The sequence below is a fragment of the Lutra lutra genome, chromosome 8, assembly GCF_902655055.1.
Source record: "Lutra lutra chromosome 8, mLutLut1.2, whole genome shotgun sequence".
NCBI classification, from domain to species: Eukaryota; Metazoa; Chordata; class Mammalia; order Carnivora; family Mustelidae; genus Lutra; species Lutra lutra.
The window spans coordinates 54,754,203-54,766,213 of NC_062285.1; positions in this window are offsets into that span (position 1 = coordinate 54,754,203).

Consider the following 12,011-nt stretch of genomic DNA (forward strand, 5'->3'; position numbering starts at 1 on the left):
TGCACCAGCATATGAATTTGGGGTTGTTCGTCCAGTCTATGTTTTCATATTTCACCACATACATATATCCATGAATAACATATTGCTTCAGTGCTTTCTAAAAAAGCTATTCAACTATTATAATATAACTTGCAACTTGATTTTTTTCACTCCACATTTTTAAAAGATTTTATTTATTTGAGAGAGAGCATGTGCACGTGCATGAGAGAGAGAGAGAGAGCATGGAGAAGGCAAGGGATAGAGGGAGAAGCAGGTTTCCCACTGAGCAATGAGCCCAACTCAGAGCTTGATCCCAGGACCCTGAGACAGGATCCTGGCAGACGCTTAACGGACTGAGCCACCCAGGTGGCCCTCATGCCACATTTTAAAAAAGTCTTCATTTGAGGTTTTTGCGAAGCACTAACAAAGGTAGATCTGGGTTTTTTAGTATCTCTCTGGCTACCGAACAGAGAATTCCAGATGACAGCAGAGGGCTGAGGATGGTCAGAGTGGAAGAGGGGACTACAGATGTTCAAGAGGTAGAATCCACACCAGAGGTCACTGATGGCAAACCTGGGGTGGGAGTTGGGGGCAGGAGTTTGTCCTGTACACGCTGTTCTTCAGCACCATGAACAGGGCTTGACTTCTCAAATATGCTCCCTGGATACGTGTTGACTCAGAGAGGTGCATGGGGATGGGGGCGGAGGAATCCAGACTGACTCCCAGAGTCAGAGCCCAGTGAGACTGATGGGATGATAGTGCTAGCATCCAATATGAGGGTCCCAGCCGAGAAGATGGATGGCAGGGAAAGATGAATCCAGAAGCTATCTTTCTGGGCCACAAAAAAGGGGGCCGCATTGCACAGGAGGGGTAGATGGTAGGGAGAAGACCAGACTTTCAGCTCTCAGGATTGAAGGCTATGAAGGATTTGAAGGGACACAGAGATTGGGGGTGGGGAGAAAGGCTCAGTCCTGCTGGGGGCAAGGCAATAGTTGAAAACCAAATTCAAACTCCAGTTTCCTCAGAACATCAGGAGGCTAGCGCCCAGCTTCTGCATTACCCACAACGACTGCCTTGTTGCCCTTTGTGCGGTGGGTACCTGTAGCCCATTAGCTGAGGCAGAGGAGAAGGAAGAAGGTGTAATAAGTGATTCTAGAATCATAAAGACCTTGTCAGATGCCCACACTCCCAACTTTGCTCCCACTCCATATTCATCAATAAGATGGACGGGCAGGGTGCTCACAATTGCTTCCTAGGGACTTATTCTTGACCAAATCCAATCTCTCTATTCAGGGAAGGATGTGAAATATAGCCTACTTTCCTGCTTTCAAAACCCAGAGTTCTGGTCATCACCTCGTAAGGCTGCCCTCTACAAAGCCACTACTCCCCACTTCACCCTTCACCCCATCACGCCCTCCCCAGGCCCAGTCACCACCCACCCTCCCCTGTCAATTCATCTTTAAACAGCCCCCCATTTGTCTTGTCCTTCTCTTCCTCTGACATACTTTCCTCCCCTAGAAGACTTCCCAAGCCCACCCTTCCTTGTACCCCAGCACTGACTTCCTGTTCCATCTTCATCCATCTTTGTCCATCTGTCTAGCCCTCATCGAGACTTCCATAGCTTGGCCTCAGAGTTCTTTGGGTCCTGAGTATAATTAATGGCATTTCCCTACCTCATCCCTGGGTTCTGGGGCAGGAATGCTTTCCACATCCCCAATGTCACTCCTTTGGGGGTACCAGAACGTCACTTTAGTTTTGTTTGTTTAAATGCATTTCCTTCTCTCAGAAAAAGAGCTGTTGTAGATCCAAGTCACTAGAGTCCCTTTCCTAGGAGTGCTTGCAACTTGGATTTGTTCTTCATTCAAGGAATTTTAAATATCATGAAGAAATGGAGTAGTTGGAGGGGAAAATCTTGGAAGAGCTGGCCAGAATCCAGTCAGCCCACTTCTCCATGAGCCTACCATTTGAAGGGGTGCTGGGATCCACTGGGAAGGCCTTTCATCCTCTGGATCCAAATGCTAGAGTCATCAAAGGACCAACCTAATGATCCTCAAACCAAGCTGTGACCAGTTCCCTCCCACCTTGAACCTGGAAAGGCTTCTGACTTTTATCAGAGCAGTATGCCCTGCAGAATACCACCTCCCTCAACCCCCACACTGAGCAGAGCTCAAACCTTCAGAGGGTCACACTGAGTGACTTAAACAAGTGGAGACTCAACATGGCTGCCCCAAGTCACGTGATTTGCCAAGCTAACCAAGTTTCTTCCTTGGCAGGGAAACTACTCAGATTTTTTTCCCTCCTTTTCACTATCTGGACTGTTAAATTTCTCTGCAATCAACATATATTAGTTATGCCACTAAGAAAAAAGTAAAACTTTGCAGGGGGCTGGTGCCTAGGTGGCAAGGTTGGTTGAACACCCGACTCTTGGTTTCAGCTCATGTTTTGATCTCAGGGTTCTGAGATTGAGCCCCGTGTCAGGCTCTGGGCTCAGCGTGGAATCTGCTTAAGATTTTCTCTCCCTCTGCAACCCCACCCCCACCATCAAATAAATAAATCTTGAAAAAGAAAAGAAGAAAGTAAAACTTTGGAAAGACCAGGAGTTAGGAAGTAGGGCCATAGAGGGCCATTGTGGTGGCTGCTGCTGAACTGGTCACATGGCCCCAGTTAGGTATGTGTCCTTTGGATGTCCAGTGAGTGACAGGCCACTCCAGGGCCCTTCGAGAGCATGGCAGCCTTGAGCCCTGGGCAGCTCCAGTCTGGGCCAACCGAGGCACCTACAGAAGGTGAAGGCACCTGCAGAAGGCACCTTGCAGGTAAAGCAAGGAAGGGTGAGCAGGACCTGGATGGCTGAATTCCTTCCACAGCCGTAAAACTTAAAATGATCTAAGTGATAGGAAGCCTTGGGTCCAACCAATAGTAAGTGTTATGCTTTGCAGCCTCCTATATGGTATGCAGTTCATAAGGTTGACGATTAGTGGTTCAGCTGTAATTATTAAACGGGAAGGAATCAGGAATAAGTTGTAAATTTATACCGAATGCTTCATGTTCTGAATGCTAAACTTGAAGGTTAAGCAGTGGGGAGGTGGGGACAGTAGTGTGGTTTGTATGTTTTGCTTTTAAAGAGTGACAAAGTTAGAAATCTTGGCTCTTGTCCAGGTTCTGTCCCTAACATAAAGATTCTCCAACTTTTCTGCCAAAGTCCCTTTGATATCAGAGAGAAGGGAGTGAATGGACCCCAGCAGCCTGGAGCTCAGCTTGAAGGGGCCTGGCCAAGGGACAAATTCTCTTGAGGCCTTAAGTTTTAGCTTTAAAATTATGGAAACTTGGCATTTTATTAATAGCACATTTTGCGTGTGTTGATATAAATGATGTTTTAAACTATTTGCCATCGAAACGTTTGTGGGACTCAGAGGCTTCTTATGTGCCCCGTGACACATCCACCAGGCAGCCACTGCCCTGTGGCCCTGGGGCACCTGCCCCCCAAGTGAGCAGTACATCAGTGTGTGGCCTCCTACGTTTCTTTGTTGGATTTTTTATTTCACCAAACTTCTCTGCCACTGTCAGAGGTAACATCTCTAATGACTACCAGTTAGCGAACACTTACTGTGTCCCAGGCTCCCTGCCAGATGCCATATACACATTGTCCTTTCTTTTTATTTATTTATTTATTTATTTATTTATTAAAAATATTTTATCTATTTGACAGACAGAGATCACAAGTAGGCAGAGAGACAGGCAGAGACAGAGGAGGGGAAGCAGACTCCCTGCTGAGCAGATCCCAGCACCCTGGGATCATGACCTGAGCCAAAGGCAGAAGCTTTAACCCACTGAACCACCCAGGCGCCCCCACATTGTCCCTTCAATTGTTACAGCCAGTTGAAACTCAGAGAGTTGAGATCGCTTGCCTAAGGTCCCACAGGGGTCAAGCAACACCGGGCTGATTGACTCTAAGCTAACTGCGGCCCCCTGCTGCCTCAGGGGTCAAGGCCAGAGCCCCTGGTTAAGTGAGCAGTAGCATCCCTGCTAAGGAGGCTGTTGTGGTGCATCTAGAAAGAGCACAGGTATAATGCAGAGAGGAAGTGTCAGAAAAGCTAAGTTTAGGGCTGGCTCTGTCCCTCACTAACTCTAGGTTCTCAAGGGAGCTCCTTGGCCTCTGAGTTCTCATATATAAAAGAGGACAAGAAGGTCTGTGAGAGGGACTGGAGTAAAAATGAACCTAAGAGCCAACATCTTACACATGTCTCCTGCTCTCCTGCCCTCCTCCTTACCCGCTGTGCCACCTTAAGTGGTTTGCCAAATCTCTAAGCCTCTGTTTCCTCCTTTCAATTTTTAATTTTTTAATTGTTTTTGATAGTCTCCCTATCCAGCATGGAGCCTACTGCAGGGCTTGAACTCAGGACTCTGAGATCAAGACCTGAGCCGAGATCAAGAGTCAGATGCTTAACAGACTAAGCCACCCAGGCGTCCCTGTTTCCTCCCTTCTAGAATGTGAAAAATAATACCTCACTGGGCTGCTGTGGAGATTAAAAAGTAATACGTGCAAACCATCTGGAACAGTCTGGCATGTAAGAGTTGCTCCAAAAATGCTTCCCGTTGGTAGTAACCCTTGTAATAGTAGTCTCAGCAGTGATACCCATAGTCAGAAATTGGAATTAGGAAAATGAGGGAAATGTGTGAGAGCAAAACTATGAAGGATGGCCAGAGCTTAAAAATCCAAAACTGGAGAAGGGTTTACTTTAACGTATCCCAAAATAGTTCAGCTGGATGAAGACCTGGAGCTCCCTTTCACTGAGAAACCTCTAACACGAGTCAGAACTAGAGAAGGAGCCATAGCTTAAGTTCCTTTTTACTTTTCATGTTCTTTTTCCTATCTCTCCTCCACGGTCCCCTGATGAACACTCCCCCTAACCCATTCCCACCTGCACTAGTGCCCAGAATCCAGAACACGTCATCTGTGGCAAGTCCTTCCTGGAAGAGAGACACCAAGAATCTCCTGGAAAGGGATGGGGGAGGGGACGGCCAAGTGGCCTGGAAAGAACGCTGGGGCAGGTGGAGAGAGGGGCAGCAGTTCGGCGGACAGAGCCAGTCCCTCCTCGAAGAGAGACTCTCATGGTCCCAGCTTTAATGTTGGCTAGGTCCAACTCTGTGACAGGCCGAACCCAAGTTCCTCAGTTCAGCCAGCATCCTGAAAGACCACTGACCAGCATCTTGGTGAACTTGTGCGAATCTTGTGGGAATCACCTGCAAGCCCTTCCCCAAGTCTCAGTGATAGGACTTTCTCTGAAAGGACACCAGGCCACGACCAAAGACCACCTCTCCATTTTCCTGTTGGGCCCTTGCAGCCCAGCCTGGAGGGAGTTTCCCAAGGCAACCGAGGCTTCCGCAGTGACCAAGACGCTGTGAGGGGATAAACTGTCTTCCCCTGGGCCTTTCCCCCCTCAGCCGGCATCCCAGGCACCTCTCCCAGTTTGGAAAGCAGATTATTTATGGTTTATTTTTGACACCAGATCATTGCTGCCCAAGTTTCATCAATTTGTCACTGTTTTTATTGTCAGCAATTGCCCATAACTGGAGCACATTTAAAATGTCATTGATCTTGGTATTACAGTGTCATAATCTGACAGTAATAGGTGTAGCCAGCTCAGGAAGCCCAGGCCCTGAGATTGATGGCGTTCAGCACACCAATTATATTCTGTCCATCTAAGTGATAAAAGAGTACGTAGGAGGCATTCAATAGATAAATTAGATATCGCTCCCAATTATGTCCCTTTATCTTATGGAGTCATATGTTCCCCTTAGAACTTTTTTTCTTCATTTGGCTTGTAAAGGGAGCATGACTTGACCCCCAAAGATGAGGGTTGCTCCCCTGCCTGTCCCACCTCAGGCTTCACCCTGGTCCCTCTCTCCCTTCTAGAAGTCTCTCACCAGGGCTCTCCCTGAACTCACCCAGGAGGTGCGTGGCAGGCAGCGAGCGGGCACAGGAAGGAGGTGGAGGGGCCCCAGTGTCTGGGGAGGGTTGGATCAGGCCTTTGGGAAGGACTTAAGAGGTTGGATAATGCCCCTCATGGATGTGACCCTGGCCAGTAAGAGATGGGGTGAGGATCCGTTATGTGGGTTACCATCCTCCAGGCCCAGACGGAGCTTTCCACTTAGGACAACTAGTGAGTTGCTACAGCTGGGGGTGAGGACGATGGTCAGATGGTCAGGGAGCTTTCAGTCCTCAGGAAGTGAATGCATCCATCCCTCTGTCTCCATGCTAACCCAAGTTGAGCCAATTCAAACCTTTCCTCGGCAGAAGCCCTAGAGCCGCCTACATCTCCGCTGCAGGCCAGACTCCTTCCTCAGCTTGACTCCAGGCACTATACTGTGCAGGGGAGAGCAACCTGCCCCAGAACAAGCCCCACGAGCGGCTCCTTTCCAAGAGGAAGCTCCTGGCCAGAGATGAGAGACAGGGAACACAGGGCCCTGACTTCTAAACCCCTTCAAGTCTGAGGACAGCTTTGACCCAATCGCCAGACCTCTGTTACCCAAACTCCACATCCTCCCCCAAAGCCAAAATGACACACACGAGAGGCCAGGCATCAGGTGGTAAGCAGTGTTCCAGGTCCGTTTATTGAGCTTTGCAAGAGGACGCGTCCACGGGCTGGGACGCTCTCGCAGCCTGTTGCCGTCGAAGCTGTTGTAAATAATCCTGGCACTAAGTGCCCTGTCACACCGAGGGGAAGTGGTTCTTATGGTGTGAAACCTGAGAATATGGGTCAGGGGAGGAGGGCTGATGGGGGGCAGGGGAGAGAGATGGGGAGCCTTCACCCTGAGGCTCCTCAAGTACCCCCGCCCCCGAGCTGGTGATAGATGAATTTCTGGAGCAGCGGAGGGCATTTCAAGTGAAATGTTTATAGGAAACCAGTGTGATTTAAACAGCGTCTTGGCCGATAAACACCGGCCGGATGCGGGGAGAGGGCAAGGCGAGGGGTAGAGGAATCAAAGGCCCGGAGGCCCCCAGTGTTAAGTAGCTGTCTGAAGCGTTGTTCAAACACACACACCAGCTTTGGTCTTAACATGTTTTTAAGAGCTGGTTATGATTTCCTTGAGGGCAGCTCAGATGAAGACTAGAGCAGAGCCCCCCAGCTGAGCGCCTTCAATAACTGTCCATCACACCCTCTTTAAAGACAGCAGCCTCCTCCCATTAGCTCTGGGAGCCAGTGAGGCGACCGGGGACTGCTGCCAGGCTGTCCTGCACTCAGCCTGCCCCTAGGCAGCCCTGGGCAGTCTGCCCCTCGAGGAGGCCCTACCCTGAGTGCTGGGGCAGGTCCTGGGACAGGACTGGAGCCCCGCCCTCAGGGAGCCCTCAGTCCTTAGTAAAAAAGAAAACACACAACCTAGAAAAAAAGAGAGAATGTGAAGAGAGCAAAGGGACAGAAGCCGAGGAAGCTCTAGAGAAGGGTCACCGAATCCAGAATCCAGGTCCTTGTCTCCATGTCTGCGGCTACCTGGTCTGAGCCACTTGCCTTTCAGGGGCACTTGTGCAATAACTTTTCCACAAGTGTCCCTGTGTTTTCCCTTGCCCCATACAAACCATTCCCAATACAAAAGGCAGAAGGATCATTTAAAGCTTAAGTCCTGGCATGTCTTTCCTCCCTGCTTCACTCAGAGTGAATGGAGATCAAAGTCCTTAGGATATTGTATAAGGCCCTGCACCATCCGGCCCCTCATTGCCTCTGTCATCCTCTCCCACTCTCTTTGCTCACTCCACTCCAGCCATATTGGCCTCCAGGCTCCACAAACTTGCCAGACATGCACCTGTCCCAAGGTCTTTGCACCAGCCGTTCCTTGCACTTGGAATACTCTTCCCCAAAATATCTGTGGGGCTTGTTTACCCCTTCACCTCTAAGTCTTTGTTCAAATACTATACTCTCAATGAGACCTTGTGGACTAACATACTTAAAATTGCAGGCATCTCAGGGCGCCTGGGTGGCTCAGTCGGTTAAGTGACTGGCTCTTGGTTTCAGCTCAGGTCATAATCTCTGGGTCTGGAAATTGACCTCACTCACCCACTGCACCAAGTCAGGCTCTATGCTCAGCGCGGTGTCTGCTTGCCTTCTCCTTCTTCCTCTGCCCCTTCTCCTAGCTCGCACACACACACTTTCTCTCTAAAATAAATAAACTTTTAATAAATAAATAAGGAAATAAACAAAATTGCAGACTTCTCCACCATTCCGAGCCCTCTTTCCCTGATCCGTTTTTTTTTCTATAAGCCCTATCACCTTCTAATATGCAGTATAGTTTACTTATTCAATAAATACATTGTTTATTATCTGTCTCTCTCTGCTAAAATGCAAACTCCTCATAGACAGGGGTCTTTCTCTGTTTTGTTCACTGATGCATCCCAAGAACCTGGAATAGTGCTGAATAATAATTGCTTAATGAGTAAATGCAAAGAATGAGGTTAACCTTTGGAGTCTGGAGAGGCCATCCCAGGCATGGAGTTAACTTGCGCCTGATTTCACTAGAGGTCATATAAGTCACGGATGAGGATCTGGGAGTCAAGGTGACGGGCCCAAGTGCAGGATTGGGTTAGAGCATCAACAAAAGTGGGGAGATTCTGTTGCCCTAGAGACAGGCCTGGATTTACCCCTCTGAAGCTGGTAGGAGACTTGGCTTTCATCTCCATGGCCAAAGTGTACTTGAGGCAAATAACACCCAGGGAATGAGCCAGACAAGCACAAAGGGGTTGGAAATGAGGGCTGCACCAGGAATTCAGAGCCTTCAAGGTGGGGAGAGAGGGACTGATGGTGTAGGTAGGGCAAGGGAGGGAACCAAGTCCACTACCTCAGAGTGCAGAACAAAAAAATCCTGGGCTGCACCCAAAGTAGAAGGGATTGGAGATAGGCATCAATAAAGACTTCCCAATGGTGCAACAAGAGTAGAGGGAAGGTGTGGAGCCTTGGGAGCTGGAGATCCTCCAGGGGGGTGAAGGGTGGGGGCGGTGGTAGACACTGACAATATTTGGCACTCCAGAGCCCCACCGGTCTGGGTGTGTCCCTTTACCACTTCTCCCCCAAACCTCAGTGCTCAACTCAGCTTCGTGGTGCCTTCAGGGGACAAGCTAGGAGAAGGAGAAAATACATTTGAGTCAGATATGAGACTGTGGTTAGTGTGGTTCTTTTTTCTTTTTTTTTTTAAGATTTTATTTATTTGACAGAGAGAGGGAGATCACAAGTAGGCAGAGAGGCAGGCAGAGAGAGAGGGGGAAGCAGGCTCCCTGCTGACCAGAGAGCCCACTGTGGGCCTCGATCCTAGGACCCTGGGGTCATGACCTGAGCCAAAGGCAGAGGCTTTAACCCACTGAGCCACCCAGGTGCCCCGGTTAGTGCAGCTTTAATGAAGAGAGGACCCAGGTGGCCTGGGAGTCCTGAGGACAGGAGGAAGACTTACTTGTCACCGTATAACTTTTGGTGCCTTTTGAGTTTTCAACCACGTACATGTATTTCCTATTCAAAAAACATAAAATAATTGAAATCAGACAAAACCGACAACAATAATAACAACAAAGAATAGGTCCAGGGAAGTGGGACCCCAAAGCCCGCATTTGCTACCCTGAGGACAATGACTCAGCCCTTCTGGCCCATGTGCAGCCTCCTTATCTGTATCTTCATTCTCTAGAGGTTCAGAGAAGGGTGTGGCTGGTCTGATGTCACACAGCATTTAGGGGCTAGCAAATATCTGGGGTGAGGTGTCCAGACTCTCAGAGTTGGCTGTCTCTCCTGGTCTTCAGCAATCTGTTCTCCCCCTTGACCTGTCCATGTTATTTGCAGACCTGTGTATATGCTATAAATCACCCTTCAAAGAGGCATTGTAAAATGTGCTCGGTCTTAAATGTCATCTTTCTCAGAGAGTCTCGTCTTTATGGAGTTCTCCTCTGTTCACCCCACCTGCCCCCATGTATATCTAATAGTTTATTCCCTCCCTTCCTGCCTTGCCACCTCCATCGACCACCAAAGAGGCTCTCCACTGCAATTTGGTCCTGTCCCTGACAAGACATGTGACCTTGAGCAAGTCATTTAACCTTTCAGTGCCTCTGTTTCTTCATCTATAATCGAGGATCATGACCTTCCTCCCACGGCTCTTCATTCATCCATTTGTACAACAAGCATGTATTCTGTGCCAACGCCAAACCCCGCACAAAGGATCACAGGAGAAAATGTACGTGGAATTAGTATGGAGACACAGAGAGTTATTGCCAAGGCCTCCTTCCTTGGATGCTTTGCTGGGCTGGGCGCTCCACCCCCTCATCTACATGCCCTTGGAAGAATTTCTTGTCTATTCCCAACCTCTCAGCTCCCAGCCCCGCTCCTGACATCTTCCTCTGGATAAAGTGTCAGTGGCTGTGGAGAGAGCCAGGATTTTCCACTAGACTAGATCCTGAGGGCATGGCTTGGCCTGTATGAAGGAGTAATGCTGAAATTTGTCTGTGGGTCTCTGATCTGGAAGTTCAGGAGTATCTTGCCCTCTAGGGGCCCTATCACTGAGAATCTGCTCATGTCCTGCTCTGCTCACGTCTCTCCCTTCTCCAGCCCCACACCATTCTGGGGACTGGCACAGAGGCTAATATTCTGGGATTGGAAACTCCCATTTTCTTCCTTCTAAATACAACCTGGGCTGTGTATGAAAGCTGGTCCCTTCTTTTTTTTTTTTTTTTTAAGTATTTATTTATTTGAGAGAGTGTGGGTGGGAGGGACAGGGAGAGAGGGAGAAAAATCAAAAGCAGACTCCATGCTGAGCGTGGAGCCCAAGGTGGGACTCTCGTGACCCCATGATGTCTCGTGACATCATGCCCTGAGCCAAAACCAAGAGCTGGACACTTACCCAACTGCGTCTTCCAGGCACCCCTGCTCCCTTTGTCAAAACAACCACCACAACCTCAGAGTATATAGGAGCTTGTTTCAGATAGAGGAAAGAGAAGTTTCCAGAGCCCTTGGAGGAAGGTTGTCCCTCCTCCCTGCCTGGCTACTGAGAACTGGGCAAGAATCACTGAGAGAGAGGGATGTTTGTGGAAAAGATGCATTGTTTCTGCTTTGGTCATGACAAAAATCCCAAGTCAAGTCAAAGGGATGATGATGGACAATGGGGAAGGAGGGACCAAGTTTGGACGTAAGGAGGCACTTCCTGTGTCAGGGAACAGGCATAAGGAGAGATCTTGTGGGAGATTAGAGTGAACCACTCAGTTCTCCCAGAGGTAGGAGGAAGGAAATGGTCCAGAGTGGCAAAGGATGTGGGGACTCCATGATGCTGGCAGGGACTGGGGGAAGCCAGGGAGGTGTCAGTTCATCTGTGTCTAGACCACAAACCCTCTGGGTGATGACAAAGTTCTCTGGAACTGCTCGCATGCGCGGCACAAAGCCTCTCATAGGGCACTAGAGAATCTGACCGAAGAGGACAACTCCTTCCCTAGAAGATGGTGCCAGCTGCATTCTCCTGGTGTCCTCAGGAAGGACAGCTGTTTTAGAGTGACAAAAGGATGACTCCAGGCTGTGGAACCTGGAAGTGCTTCGTGTACAGACCTCCCTCCTGCCTACCAGCTTGCTTTGATCTCACTGCGGTGGTGCGTGGGGTTGCCCATCTCCAGAAGACTAATGAGCCGGCCATAAAGGCCTGGCTTTCAGGTCTAGCCTCTGGCCCATGGGAGGCAGAACAAGGTGGCCAAACTTCCAAGCACCTGTCTCAGCTCCGGGGGAGTACTGTGGAAAGTAAAGGAGGGGGTTCTTCTATGGAGCGGCCACATGCCAGGAAGGAAGCAGAACAGCAGAGGGCAAGGGGAGCTGAGTGGCCAGAAGAAGTGGGGCTCCCAGAATCCCTCCTGAACTCCTCTAGGTGCTCAGACCCCGCCCTCAGCCCAGGAAAGACTGCAGCTTCTAGAGGGCAGGAACAGGTCTCCCATCTATGTAGGTAGCCCCAGTCCTAGCACAGAGCAGATATTCAACACCCAAGCATTGACTGAATGAATGAGTGTGGGGGCCAAAAGCCCAGCCAGC